This window comes from Bactrocera latifrons, unplaced genomic scaffold (assembly GCF_001853355.1).
Source record: "Bactrocera latifrons isolate USDA-ARS-PBARC rearing strain unplaced genomic scaffold, ASM185335v1 scaffold_4, whole genome shotgun sequence".
Taxonomy (NCBI): domain Eukaryota; kingdom Metazoa; phylum Arthropoda; class Insecta; order Diptera; family Tephritidae; genus Bactrocera; species Bactrocera latifrons.
Window position 1 is genome coordinate 2,436,334 of NW_017537045.1, and position 12,497 is coordinate 2,448,830.

General features: G+C 36.3%; 2 protein-coding genes across 5 annotated transcripts in view; both read left to right on the forward strand.

Annotated features, from left to right (window-relative positions):
- The first annotated feature begins 2,078 nt into the window (after positions 1 to 2,078).
- The window catches only part of LOC108972454 (guanylate kinase-like), a 137,591-nt gene continuing 127,172 nt past the window's right edge, over positions 2,079 to 12,497 (forward strand). Inside the window, exons 1-2 of one of the 4 annotated variants that reach the window (XM_018939037.1) lie at positions 2,079 to 2,198; positions 3,915 to 4,122. The gene's annotated coding sequence lies outside the window, so the exon portion shown is untranslated. The remainder of the gene's footprint in view (positions 2,199 to 3,914; positions 4,123 to 12,497) is intronic. The other 3 variants (XM_018939038.1, XM_018939039.1, XM_018939041.1) reach the window with 3 other exon arrangements.
- The window catches only part of LOC108972451 (disheveled-associated activator of morphogenesis 1), a 199,646-nt gene continuing 191,211 nt past the window's right edge, over positions 4,063 to 12,497 (forward strand). The window contains exon 1 of the mRNA XM_018939036.1: positions 4,063 to 4,122. The gene's annotated coding sequence lies outside the window, so the exon portion shown is untranslated. The remainder of the gene's footprint in view (positions 4,123 to 12,497) is intronic.

Here is a 12,497-nt window from a genome sequence, read left to right on the forward strand (position 1 = left end):
AATTTATTTTATTATTATAATATATTTATTATTAATTTTTTTCATGCATATTTCTGTTTTAGTAAAATTATCATAAAAAGTCATTTATATCAGCAACATTAACTATTCCATACCGCCCTGCTAGTGTGATCCACTGTAATTGCTTTTAATTTAACAGCTCCTCCAATAACATAAGTATGTGCTGTTAGTCACTTAACAGAGCTCCAACCAGCATAGCTCTGCAGCATTTAACCAATAAATTCTCTATTGACAATGTATACAGCGCAGTCTCTCACTGCACGCATTTGCTCTCAAAGTTTACTATCTTTGCACGCTCCCGCTCTGTTGTTCATTTTGTTTGCCGGTCTCACGAAAACAACTGTGTGCGCACATTTATTGCTCGCCTATCATTTTGCCAATTGGCATTTATCTAATTTGTTTCAACATCTTGTGTTTATAGTGTTTGCTATTGTTGTTGTGCTTATCGCAGTTGCAGCTGGTTGGCAATTGCATTGTTTAGTTGGGTTGTGCTGCATTATTTTCGGTGGTTGACTTTTTCGTATGCCCGCGTCGCGACGCGTCGTTCTGAGCATGCATTGCACTCACTAACAGTTTTAACAAACATGTGGTTTAGTTGTTGCTTTAACCGGGGCGCGTAAGTCGTTCAACTGTTTGACTCTTGGTGTTGTTGTCAAATAGTCAGACCTCCTGCGGCCTGCTGTTTATGTTTATTGTTTTAGTTGACAGGCTCCTAATGTTGCTGTTGCTTTGAAAAGTTTGTTCTCATTTGTCTTATTCGACATTTGTTTAGCTGACTAGCTCTCTCGTTGTAGGTGCATTCGTAAAATGTGCAGTGACAGCGACCTAGTAACAGTGGGTAAAAATTGTAGTTTGTTTAATTTTTGCCAAGCAAAGCTCGTGGAGCTAAATATTTAAAAAAATATATCAAGTCTTTAAGGCTGCCCCTAAAAATAGTGTTCTATTTGCGTTCTCTTTACTGAGCATTGGGTTATATGCCGAGATTTTCGCTTATGAAGCAAGTATTTCCTAGATTAAATATCAGACACGATCTCTTCTTGCATGATTGTTTAAATAAAATCGTTAGAGAGGACTATTTTCCACTGTCTAGATCAAATTTCATACACGATCTCTTCTGGCATGATTGTTTAAATAAAATCGACTATTTTCCACTGTCTTCAAAATTCAGCACTTCTCTTTTTTTGAACTCGCTGTAATCATAATATTTTTTGAAATATTTAATATAAAATATTTTTTATTTTAAGTTAAAGCCTCCTGAGGTTCACAAAAAATCCTTCTCCGTCTGCGCTACTTTCAAGTTTAGTTCATAGGCATTGATTTTATTCATGATATATCTCTTTTTGTGTGTCCAATGTGTTTAGACAATCTTTTCGTTTCGTGAATTTCGATTGATATATTTTCCTTTGATAAAACGTAATAAATTCATAATTCTTTAAGCAATACTTGTTCAGTAGAGAACATAACGAAGCAACAATTGTTATAGAATTTCGTTTTACGAATGTAACGTTGTTGTTCGGTGAAGCTTTCCACATCGAAAAAAACACAGACAATTTAAGCAATATTATTTGGGATTTAGATGGAATATTTATCACTCAGAAATTCGAACATGGTAAAATAATCAATAAAAAGCATAACTGCTTGAAAAACGGGAACCCATTGGGCCATCAAGTTTACAGCTAGGTCAAATTATTAGACCGCGGACTTTTTGATTCATGTAGTATATATATACTTGATTATTTAAATTGAAATGCCAAAAACATCGTATATGTAGATGGTAAACATATACTTACAGATGTATTTCTTTGGGTTTGCAATTCCGCCTTGTTATATTTGCAAACTCACCCACTGTACCGCGCAGTAAACCCAAACAACTACACACCAACGCAGTCAAAAGGTCTGTTACCGTTACTGCAATGCAGTTACTGGCTGCGTTCTCTCTGCAAGCTGCTGCGACAGCTGTGCGCTCTCTACACATTGCAGGCGTGCGGCAAACATACTAGCCCATGCGCTTGAGCGCTGCCTGCGAACACAACCGGCGCACAGTTTTCGGTTGGCTTTCGTACGGTTTAGTAACAAACGGTTTGCCGCGAAGTGTGTGCACGCATAGTAGAAAAAGTGTAGAATTGTGAGTGCGTTTATTATAGTGCTTGAATTTGCAACGGTAGCGAATCATTTAAGCGGTATTGTTGTTGCTTTGCAATTTGTATATATGTAAATGTGTGTTGTGTAGTGTTTTGATTTTGATGACTCCTTTATGGGTTAGAATTGAGCGAGTGGTCGAAACTTCCAGGCATTGGCAGTTCTAATGAAATTGCCTCTATTTTTTGACTTTTTTCTTTCACTTTCTGTATTTTATTTTGTGTGTTTGTTTTGGATTTTTTGCTTTTTCCGCATAGTGCTCGTTAAAACTCACTTTAGCGCATAATTTCGAGTCGCTTGGAGGCCGCAAATTACCTTATTTGTACGAAATAAGGAAATGAATTTTTGCAATAGCGAAAAACTGCAACAACACTAACAATAACAACAAAGTGGATCTTGTTCTCAGCTGTGACGCGACTTTTACGGCGCACAATACAACGTCGCCGACCGCGCTGACTGATTGTCTGTCTGCATCGCTGCGCTGCTTGTTGCTGCCCTGCCAACACATGTCAGTTAGCCTGCCTGGCCCCGTTGCGGTTGGAGCTTTGCCTTTTTTGGGTGGGGGCGCCGGATTTTGCTGATTGACGTGCAGCAGCCAAGGCGGCAGCTGCGGCCGAAACGAGTAGCGCACGCCTATTGTGTGGTGTTGTGGTGACAATAAGGAAGAGATGTAATATACTAGCCTAAAGCTGCCAAGGAGTTTTCGAAAACTCAATCTGTTGTGTCGTGTAACATATGTATACGAAAAACATATTTTTAGAGTGTCTTAAATATTTTAGCGGAAAATTTTGTTTACAGTGTATATTAATGTTGCTATTTTTGCGTGATTTACGGCAATTTGTGTGGCGGAAGTAAAACTTTTTTCGCGGCAAAAAGCAATAAAAAAGAGGATTCTTTTAGTGCTGCAAAAATTCTTTAATACCACACATTTTTTGGTTGCCACAAATATTCTATTAGCGCCACACAATTTATTTTGCATATTTATGTATATGTACCTTGTAAAACTATCGTTACGGTGCACATTTTTATCAATATTGTTATTTTTTGGTTTTTTTTATAGACTTTTGTATTTGGTAGACTTTTAGACTTTTGTTTTTGTATGTAGCGCACACTGTAGTGTTGTTGTGCGCAGAAAAGGGTGTGTACGCGCCGCTGCCGACTCGGTTTTGTGTGCTAATATACTCTTGTTACATATATACCGCTGTGTGTTTCGTTGGCAAATGTATACTTTTGCTTCTCCAGCGTCCAACTTGTGCTTTGCAATCTTGAAATGTGGAAATAAAATTTTTGTTTACAAGTGAGGGCAGTAAAATTTGAAAAGAATTTAAAGCAGATAAATGCAAAAATTTGTATGATTGAGGTAAACGAGTAAACAAGGGTGCGATAAAAGTATTCCGGAAAACCATATGTGTCGATATGTATTTAAGTAGCTTAGTGCACAGAATCGGTCAATAGTTTAATGAAGTGTTATATATGCATATATATATGTCTATATATATATTTTTTTAATAATCAATTCTTTTAAATAATTAAAAAAAAAAAATTAAGGGAAAAGTTTAGAATAGCATCCCCTGATTTCGGGGTTAACGCACTTTCAATAGTTGAATTTTTGAACTTTAAGAACGGCAACTATATGCATTTTTTCCCAATCTAGAAAACTTCCTTTTTTCGTACATACCCATTTTAACCCCAAAATCTGAGGATGCTATTCGAACACAGTTTGTCCAAGCTAAAATTAAATATAATAAAATTAAAAGTATAAAAAGTGAGAAGAAATTTCAATAAGTATTAGTGTGTTTTCGGCAGTAAGCAAGTTTGTATTAATATACAAAGATTAAAATAACAAATATACATAATAAATAATTATATGAAATAGTGCAATTTGTAAACCAAAACATATTTTAGCGTTAACAAATGCCATACAGCTGCTCAGGAAATTAATTTCAAACAGACTTTTGCAAACAGGTACGTTTATTTTATTTAATTGTTGTATTTTTTTATAAATTCCTTAGTTTATACTTATGCTAAATTCCACAATTACGAGCGTTAAGTTTATAAATAAGCGCGAAATCGTAAATTGTGGCGTGTTTATATATCCAATATTTCCAGAATGTGTTCGTGCAGTGATTTGGCTTTCATAATTCGACATGGAATTAATAAAAAACAAGTAAGGAAGGGCTAAGTTCGGGTGTCATCGAACATTTTATACTCTCGCATCAAATACCGTATTTGTGTAAAGTTTTATTTCGCTATCATCATTGGTTCCTAATGTATATATTATACAGAGAAGGCATCAGATGGATTTCACCCATAATTCGTACATGTCATCAGGGTGTTAAGAAACTATTATGTACCGAATTTCATTGAAATCGGTCGAGTAGTTCCTGAGATATGGTTTTTGGTCAATAAGTGGGCGACGTTTGACATTTCTTCCGTAAAATTTAGTGTTTCTGACGTTTCTTGTTAGTCGGTTAACGCACTTTTAGTGATTTTCAACATAACCTTTTGTATGGGATGTGGGCGTGCTTATTATCCGATTTCTTCCATTTTTAAACTATATACGGAAATGCCTAAATGAAACAACTCTGTAGAGTTTGGTTAACATAGCTTCAGTAGTTTCCGAGATATGTACAAAAAGCATAGTAGGGGCGGGGCCGCGCCCACTTTTCCAAAAAATCACGTCCAAATATGCCCCTCCCTAATGCGATCTTTTGTGCCAAATTTCACTTTAATATCTTTATTTATGGCTTAGTTATGACACTTAGGTTTTGATAGGTTTTCGGTTTTCGCCATTTTGTGGGCGTGGCAGTGGGCCAATTTTGCCCATCTTCGAATTTAACCTTCTTATGGAGCCAGGAAATACGTGTACCAAGTTTCATCATGATATCCCAATTTTTACTCAAGTTACAGCTTGCACGGACGGACGGACAGCCAGACAGCCAGACATCCGTATTTCAACTCTACTCGTCACCCTGATCACTTTGGTATATACAACAGTATATCTGACTCTTTCAGTTTTAGGACTTACAAACAACCGTTATGTGAACAAAACTATAATACTCTCTTTAGCAACTTTGTTGCGAGAGTATAAAAAAAGAAAAAAACCTTAACAACGGTTGCATCGAAGCAAATATCCCAAATCCCATAAGAGTACTTGATTTTGATCAGTCAGTTTATATCCAGCTAAAGGGATCCATTCTTAGCAATTTGTTTGAAGATTTATACCGTTGCCTTGGATCAAAACCATGCCAATTTTCTTGAAGATATAAATATTAAATGGTAGTGGTATATACACTATCAGCGGTTTCGACAAATGAAGAACTTATTGTGGATAAAACGACGAGTGCTGAGCGAAATTTTAGACCGATATCTTGAAAACATAGTTGGTGTATATATGGGCAGATAGATGTACATGGCTAAATCCACTCAGCTCGGCACTCTGTTCATTCATATTTGTTTAGGGTATCCGACATTTTCTTCGGTGTGTGACAAATTTCGAGTCAACTTCGAGGCGTAGACACCGCTTACACGGTTATAGCCAAGTTGACAACAGCGCATCAGTCGTTTTTGTTTTTCACTGTTTGACACAAATTGGAAATTCCAAATATAACCAGATCCTTCTCCACCGGGTTGGATATCTTCCGCTGTCCCTTAATTCGTTGAACTATGTCAATATCGTCGTATATCTCGTACAACTCATCGTACCATCGACTGCATTATTCGCCGTTGCCAAAGCGCAAAGGGTCTTAAATCTTTTGCAGAATCTTTCTCTTGAAAACCCGTAACGACGAATCATCAGATGTTGTGATCGTCCATGCCTCTGTAGCATATAGGAGGACGCGAATAATGAGTGTCTTATAGAGTTTGGTCTTTGCTCGCCGAGAGATTACTTACTTTTCAATTGCCCACTCAGTTCGAAGTAGCAAGTGTTGGCAAGAGTTATTCCGCATTAGATTTCGATCTCATAACCGAATCGATTCCATAACCGAAATATAGTTTCTACCATATACCAAATACTACAGAGCTCATTCATTGTCGTTTTTAATTATATCATCCTAAAGCGTGCTCCTAAATTTTTGACCTTTGATAAAACCAGCTTCGTTTATATTAGATACAATTTTCTATTAATTATAGAGAACGGAGTCTCTTCCATCAAATCCGAATTATTTATGGCATAAACATATTCTCTACAGAGTTTATAGTTTTGTTTTTCACAGTCCCCGATTTCCAATTCTTAATATTATTTACTGTAGTTAGAAAGCCTCATAAGGTTTGCACGGTGACTGCCTTTGGGCATAACTAACAAATGTTTCTTTAAGTGACTGGTTAATATTTTTTTAGTAGTAGTGTTTAGCCTCCCGAAGCTGGATGCAGTAGAAGCGGCAGAATATATTACTGCCCACTTCTAATGAACTAATCATTCGTAAACTATGTTTTTGAGTTTTCTTTCTGAATGAAAGCTATCCTGTCGTTTCTTTAGGAGAACTTTTTACCAGATTTTGAAGCCAGAACGTTGTTCAATATTTACTTGAAGACTTTCGTTTGTTGCGCTATGTTCGTTATGTTCTTTATCAGTCGTTTAAACATTCAAAACTTTATTTGCTGTCAGTCCCTTAGTTTGTTGTCATCTCTCCACACATATCACGAATATTTAATAACAGAAACGAGATGTTTTCGCTGACAACTTTATCTAATCTTATTATTTTGAAGACAGCATACTGTAGTAATAACAATTGTGGCATTGTATAATATCTACGAATCCATTTCATCTACACCCGTGTGTTCCAAAAATTCTTAAAAGCTGTTGCCTGTACTATACACGCATACAGTTAACAGTTAGATTCATTAAAAATTTTATCAATTGAATTTTATCAGTTATAAGGTGTCTTCAAAGTACCCTCTTAAACATGTCGCCCCTTTTCTCCCTCACATCTGTTTCTCCCAAACCGGAGTACACAAAAGTCGCTAATTTGTCAGCGCCACCACACAAGAAATTCGCGTTAGATACGAGTTCAATGCACATTAATTTGCCCACCACTGAGAGGTCAATACGAAGTACCACACAAAGTATTCGCTTTATGTATGAATGATTCGTGGTGCGCTTACAAAACGTCTAACTGCAATCTGCTTCCACAAATATAAAATAATTTCTATTGTTTAAGCCACCGCTTTCATAGCCATTGACAAACATTTCCTTCCGTCCTTTACCGGTGTGTAAAGTCAAATTCGGCAAATGAGATTTAGAGGGTTGCTGCACATTTTCGCTGATAGCAAATTTTTCTCGTACGCTGGGGTGGCTCATAACAGTGGCTGAACTTGTACTCGTACACAAAAGCGGCGAATAGTTCGAAAAATCGATACTTTTGATAAGTGTGCCGCAAAAGTACCGGTGGATGTTGGCAGAGATAATGTACAACAGTTTTTTGTGCTTAATGGTTTCGAGAGTGTTGCGCTCTTTATATTCTGTTCGCGCAACCACCACGTAAGTTTATTAGAGATACTGTTGATAGACAGTGAAGTGGAATTTTTAAAGTACATTTAATAATTTATAAAAGTAAACTGTAAAATTCAACTATAAAGGGATAATTTTGTGATTTTAGTGAATGCCTGATAACTGCTTGTGTCTTCTTTTATTGCATTTATTACTTTTGCTGTCAACTTTTATTTAGGAGAAATCATTGTGGTACGTAAAAAAGTGTTTCTCTGACTCTCTCTCTCTCTCTCTCTCTCGATATGTTAAATTTACCGTTTATCCCTTAAAAGCATTGCCACTTAAATGAAATATATAGCATTTGGTTGTTTTAGCGTGGATAAAATATATTTAAAATAATAAGAGAAAAGATATAAAGAAGAATGCCCTTGGTGAAAGGGAATTTCAATAATAGATTCTTATTAAGCTTTTTTAAACTTATAACCTAATAAAACTTCTTCTTTAGTGGCGTAAACACCGCTTACAAGGTTATAGCCGAGTTTACATCAGCTTGCCAGTCGTAATAATAAAACTGTACTCATTATAATTCCGAGGCGTCTTTAGCAATAATTAATATCGTGATCCAGTTTTTACAGCATGAACCGAATGTGTCCATATACTGTGTTCAAATTGTCCATAATAAGCTGCCCTGAGTGGGTTAAAATGTCTGATTTTTCTTTTCTTGTTGGTTAGAGCAGAAGCCCACTTGACACCTTCTCTTAAGAAACTATCTTCTACATGAAATATTTAATTGTAGTCATTTAGTTTGAAACTATCTTCTCCGTATGGATTACTAAAAAAGATACCGCTGCTGTTTCTATTTCACCTTTTCATCTGTCAGTAAATAGACAAATTTCGCCGTTGGAGCTGTCGACAACAGAAGAAACTGATCTATTGGTTAATTTTTCTTTACTGGAAAATGAAAAAGTCGTGTTTAATTCCTTCTGGTCTTCCCTTCTCGGTTGCTTTGCTATTTAGCCCGAGTTCATCAACAAGGTCGAATATAATATCATACTGGCAGTAACGGGTTACTGAATACAAATGTATATTTTGCCGTTGGAACTGTGACCACAGAACCATTTTTACATTCTTCTCTACTGGAGAGTGGAAAAGTTCTCTTTGACTTCTCATGAATCTCCTCTTCTATGTGGTTTGTCAATTTAGCCGGGTTTGGCTCCAATGGTCTGAAATCATAGATAAGGCATAATAACGGTGCCTACAAAGCTCATCACCATCATGACTTCAACCTAAACTATTGACTATCCTACAATTAACATAAATAACTAACCGATTAATGTAACCATAGGAATAATTTAGGTTACTGTACGTTTCAAAAAGTCTCGCAGATGTCATAACTTCTTTTTTATCCTTTTTTTTTTTTGATAATTATTGGTTCGTTTTAGCTTGATATGCTAGAAATATTGAATTGTATGCGAAAGGCGTCGTGGCATTGTCAACACATTGGGAAAATATCCCTTTAGTAAGCTTCTAATTGTTTTAATAGTATTGAGTGCACCTTAAACAAAATATCTGGCAGCACTAGCTAACAGCTAGACATAACAGACAGATATGTTTTTACATTAATAGTTTCAGGTACTGGGTTAAATGTCTGTCATTCTGTTGGATTTACTCTCTATATAGCTGTGAAATTTTAACTCTCTCTGTAGCTCTACCCCTGTTGACTTTCTGATGCTTTAACTCTCCCTGTATTTCTATCGCTGCTTATATTTGTCTCTGCTTCTCTTTCATATCTCATTCATTGCTCCAGCAGTAGCACCATCTTCATCATCATCATAACAATCTCTRGGGCATCGCATGCTTTGAGCACATGCTTCCAGTGGCGTCAACCCCTACTGTCAGCCACTTCAAGCTATTGTATTTCGGTCACATTCGGCAAAGTGCTTTACTTTATCCTGTGGCGCTTTGATTTCACTTTTTTGCCGAATTCTTCAAATTTTGTGTGTTCACAGCGAACAGCAGTCGGCCAAATGTGCGCGTGCTACAATATTTATTTATTTTAATATGCTGTTGTTTGACTTTAATTAACCCTTTTTGCAGGCATGTTGACTCACAATCATATAAGTGTCTCTACTTAAAAGTTTTTAAGGGTAACTTTTGCTGCTGATTGTTCATGACACAGCTGCCTAATTTATTGCGATTTTTTCGGCGTATTTCATACGATTCAATCTTTTGTGGCAACCAATTACCCACTTGTGTTATTGCTTTGTAAAATATAAAATTTGTGGCAAACTTTTATGCACTTCAGTATAAACACTTCAATGTCTCACACCCGCTGTATACTCTATTTTTCACTTTAATTATTATTTTTTGTTTTGTGCTTCTGGCAACCACACACATCCACTTTGCCTTCGGTTTCGCATATATTTGGGTCAAAGTGTCCTTGAATTGCCTTCATCTGGCCATCTATACGCGTTCATATTCTATGTATGTGTCGCCTTATTTCACGGTTTTTATTATTGTTGTGTATACTTCTTTATTGCTTTTGACACCCCCAACTGACATTAGGTGAGTCATCTTTGTTCAGGGTTATGCAATTCTCTTGCCCGTATCTGACGTGTGGCAAGATTTGTAAGCTTTAATTTCAACAGCATGTGAGTCATCTTATGTCAGGAATAGTGGTGCGTTTGTAGTTTCCAGAACCGATTTTTAATGCGCAGAGTTGTAATGAAAATTTCTCTGCGCCCATGTGTATCAGTATATAAAAGGCATATATGTAAAACTAGTGTTAATATTGACCTTGAAGAATTATATACATGTGAATGAAGTCATCTTTTACATAACACTAAACTTGCAAATTGGCATTTAATGAGATGCTTTTAAATGGAATTTGAAAGGATTGCCTCCTTAGTCAATAAAAATAAGAATAGAAATAATTTTCTGTAATATCAATGTATCCATCCGAGCACCCAAACCATTCTAATTATACACTAACTCGATTCTATAGATAGTGAGTCTGGACAACTCGATTCTGGGGATAGGGAGTCTGCATATTCTTTCAAAAGTATTGAGCGCACAGTCAGCAAACTCAAGGCTGGTATCGCCATCCAACTATCAGAGTGGATCCTGCACCTTTATAACATGAAAGTGTGCGAGGATTCCAGAGCGCCCAGGCCCGCAGTCATCTAAGTACCAAGATTCTCTAAGAGGACAGCTTTCGCGGACATACACCTTGCGGCTGTATCCATAGGTGCTATATGCAACATATGTCATAGTTCCTGGAGTTCGTAGTGCACCACAAATATCAATCAAAATTAATATTTTCTTGAGAATAACAAACTTTTGTTGAGCTCATTCCCACAATAGCCACATGATCCGAATAGCCGAAAATTCAAACTGTTTCATAGAAACTTAAACCGCAGATTAGTTAAAAAAGAAAGGAACTTCACTAAATCTTAAAGCTCGGTCCATATCAGTATTTCCAGTGATCCAGTGATATTGGTATTTTCAGTGATGTTCAACCCCAGAAATGCTTATTGAGCGGAAAATAGTAGTTGTTGATTATCAAAACGGACATATGGTAGAAAGTCAGTATTTTTTTCTAATAGTAAGAACATCAAAGTTTTCACTTGTAGTTGAACAAATCAAAATAGCCCGTGGTCTCATCTTCATCTAATTTGATTGTTTCTTGGGTAACTAATTGATGTTCTTACCAGCCACAATAAAATGAAAAAGTATTTTTGATATACATCAAATAAGACTCACTTCTGAGGAGCTCATCGATAACCTAAACGATTACAATATTTTAACATTTCATCTGCTCCGACTCCTACTGCCTTAAGAAATGTTGCTTTTGTCTTGGAGCTGATAAGACAGCGACTGGATAAGTTTAGGAATTATTTACTATGATTTCTAAAGAAAGCCGGAAATATCACGCATTTGACTCTCATCGTATTGTTGGAGATGTATGTGCAATAGCGGTGCAGCTGATTTTTTTTCAACTGAGTAAAGGAATCCGCCGAAAATGACTGTAAAGTTTGTCGGCTAACTAACCAATGGGTGTTGAGTTCGAGTATCGACTTTGACGTTTAGTTCAAAATACTTACTGGTAGGTAGAGAAACTTTCCAACTATCCTTCAATGTCCACACTTTTTTTTAGTCTTCAATATGTTAAAAAAGAAGGGAACGGCTGAGAACTATACCATTCAAAATTTTTTTTTCTTCTTTACTTTTATTTGTTTCTATTCAACAAAAGTAAGAAAGAAAGAACCTAAAGCAACCCAAAAATTGATCAAGCCAATATTCAATTATGCGATCAATCCTTTTTACCATAAATCACTCAATCAACTTCAGCCCTTGCCATGTCTGCGTGTGCATGGCGCGTTCTGAAATCAGAAGTGAGCAAAAGTGAGCGGATAATGCATAATACAATATGAGAATATATGTAGTATATGAAGTTGTGTTTGTATGCATGCGGCACGCCTGCGCAAAAGCCGGCAAGTCAATGAACTGCCAACGCCTATGCGATTGCCCTTTTTTGACGCCTGCACAGAAATCCAGGCGCATGCGCACAGACGCATAAATCGTGCTCCTGACATTGAAATTTTGTGCATAAGCATATGAGAGTGAAGTCACATGCGAATTCGATTTCGTTTTCGTTTTGTGACTGCATATGCATGTCTGTACAGTGTTGTGCAAAAAATATGCAACTTCTTAAAAGTGGAATAATTGCTTGGTTTATAGAAATTGAAGTTACTTTTCATGTCAAAAACATACGCCACACCAGGCAATTACATATTTTTTCAACTAGAGTAGATTTAATGTAATTTTGAACGCACATTTGTTGCAATATTTTAAAAATATGCTTAGAAATAACTGTTACAATATTTCGTTGCATATATTTTGCGCGGTA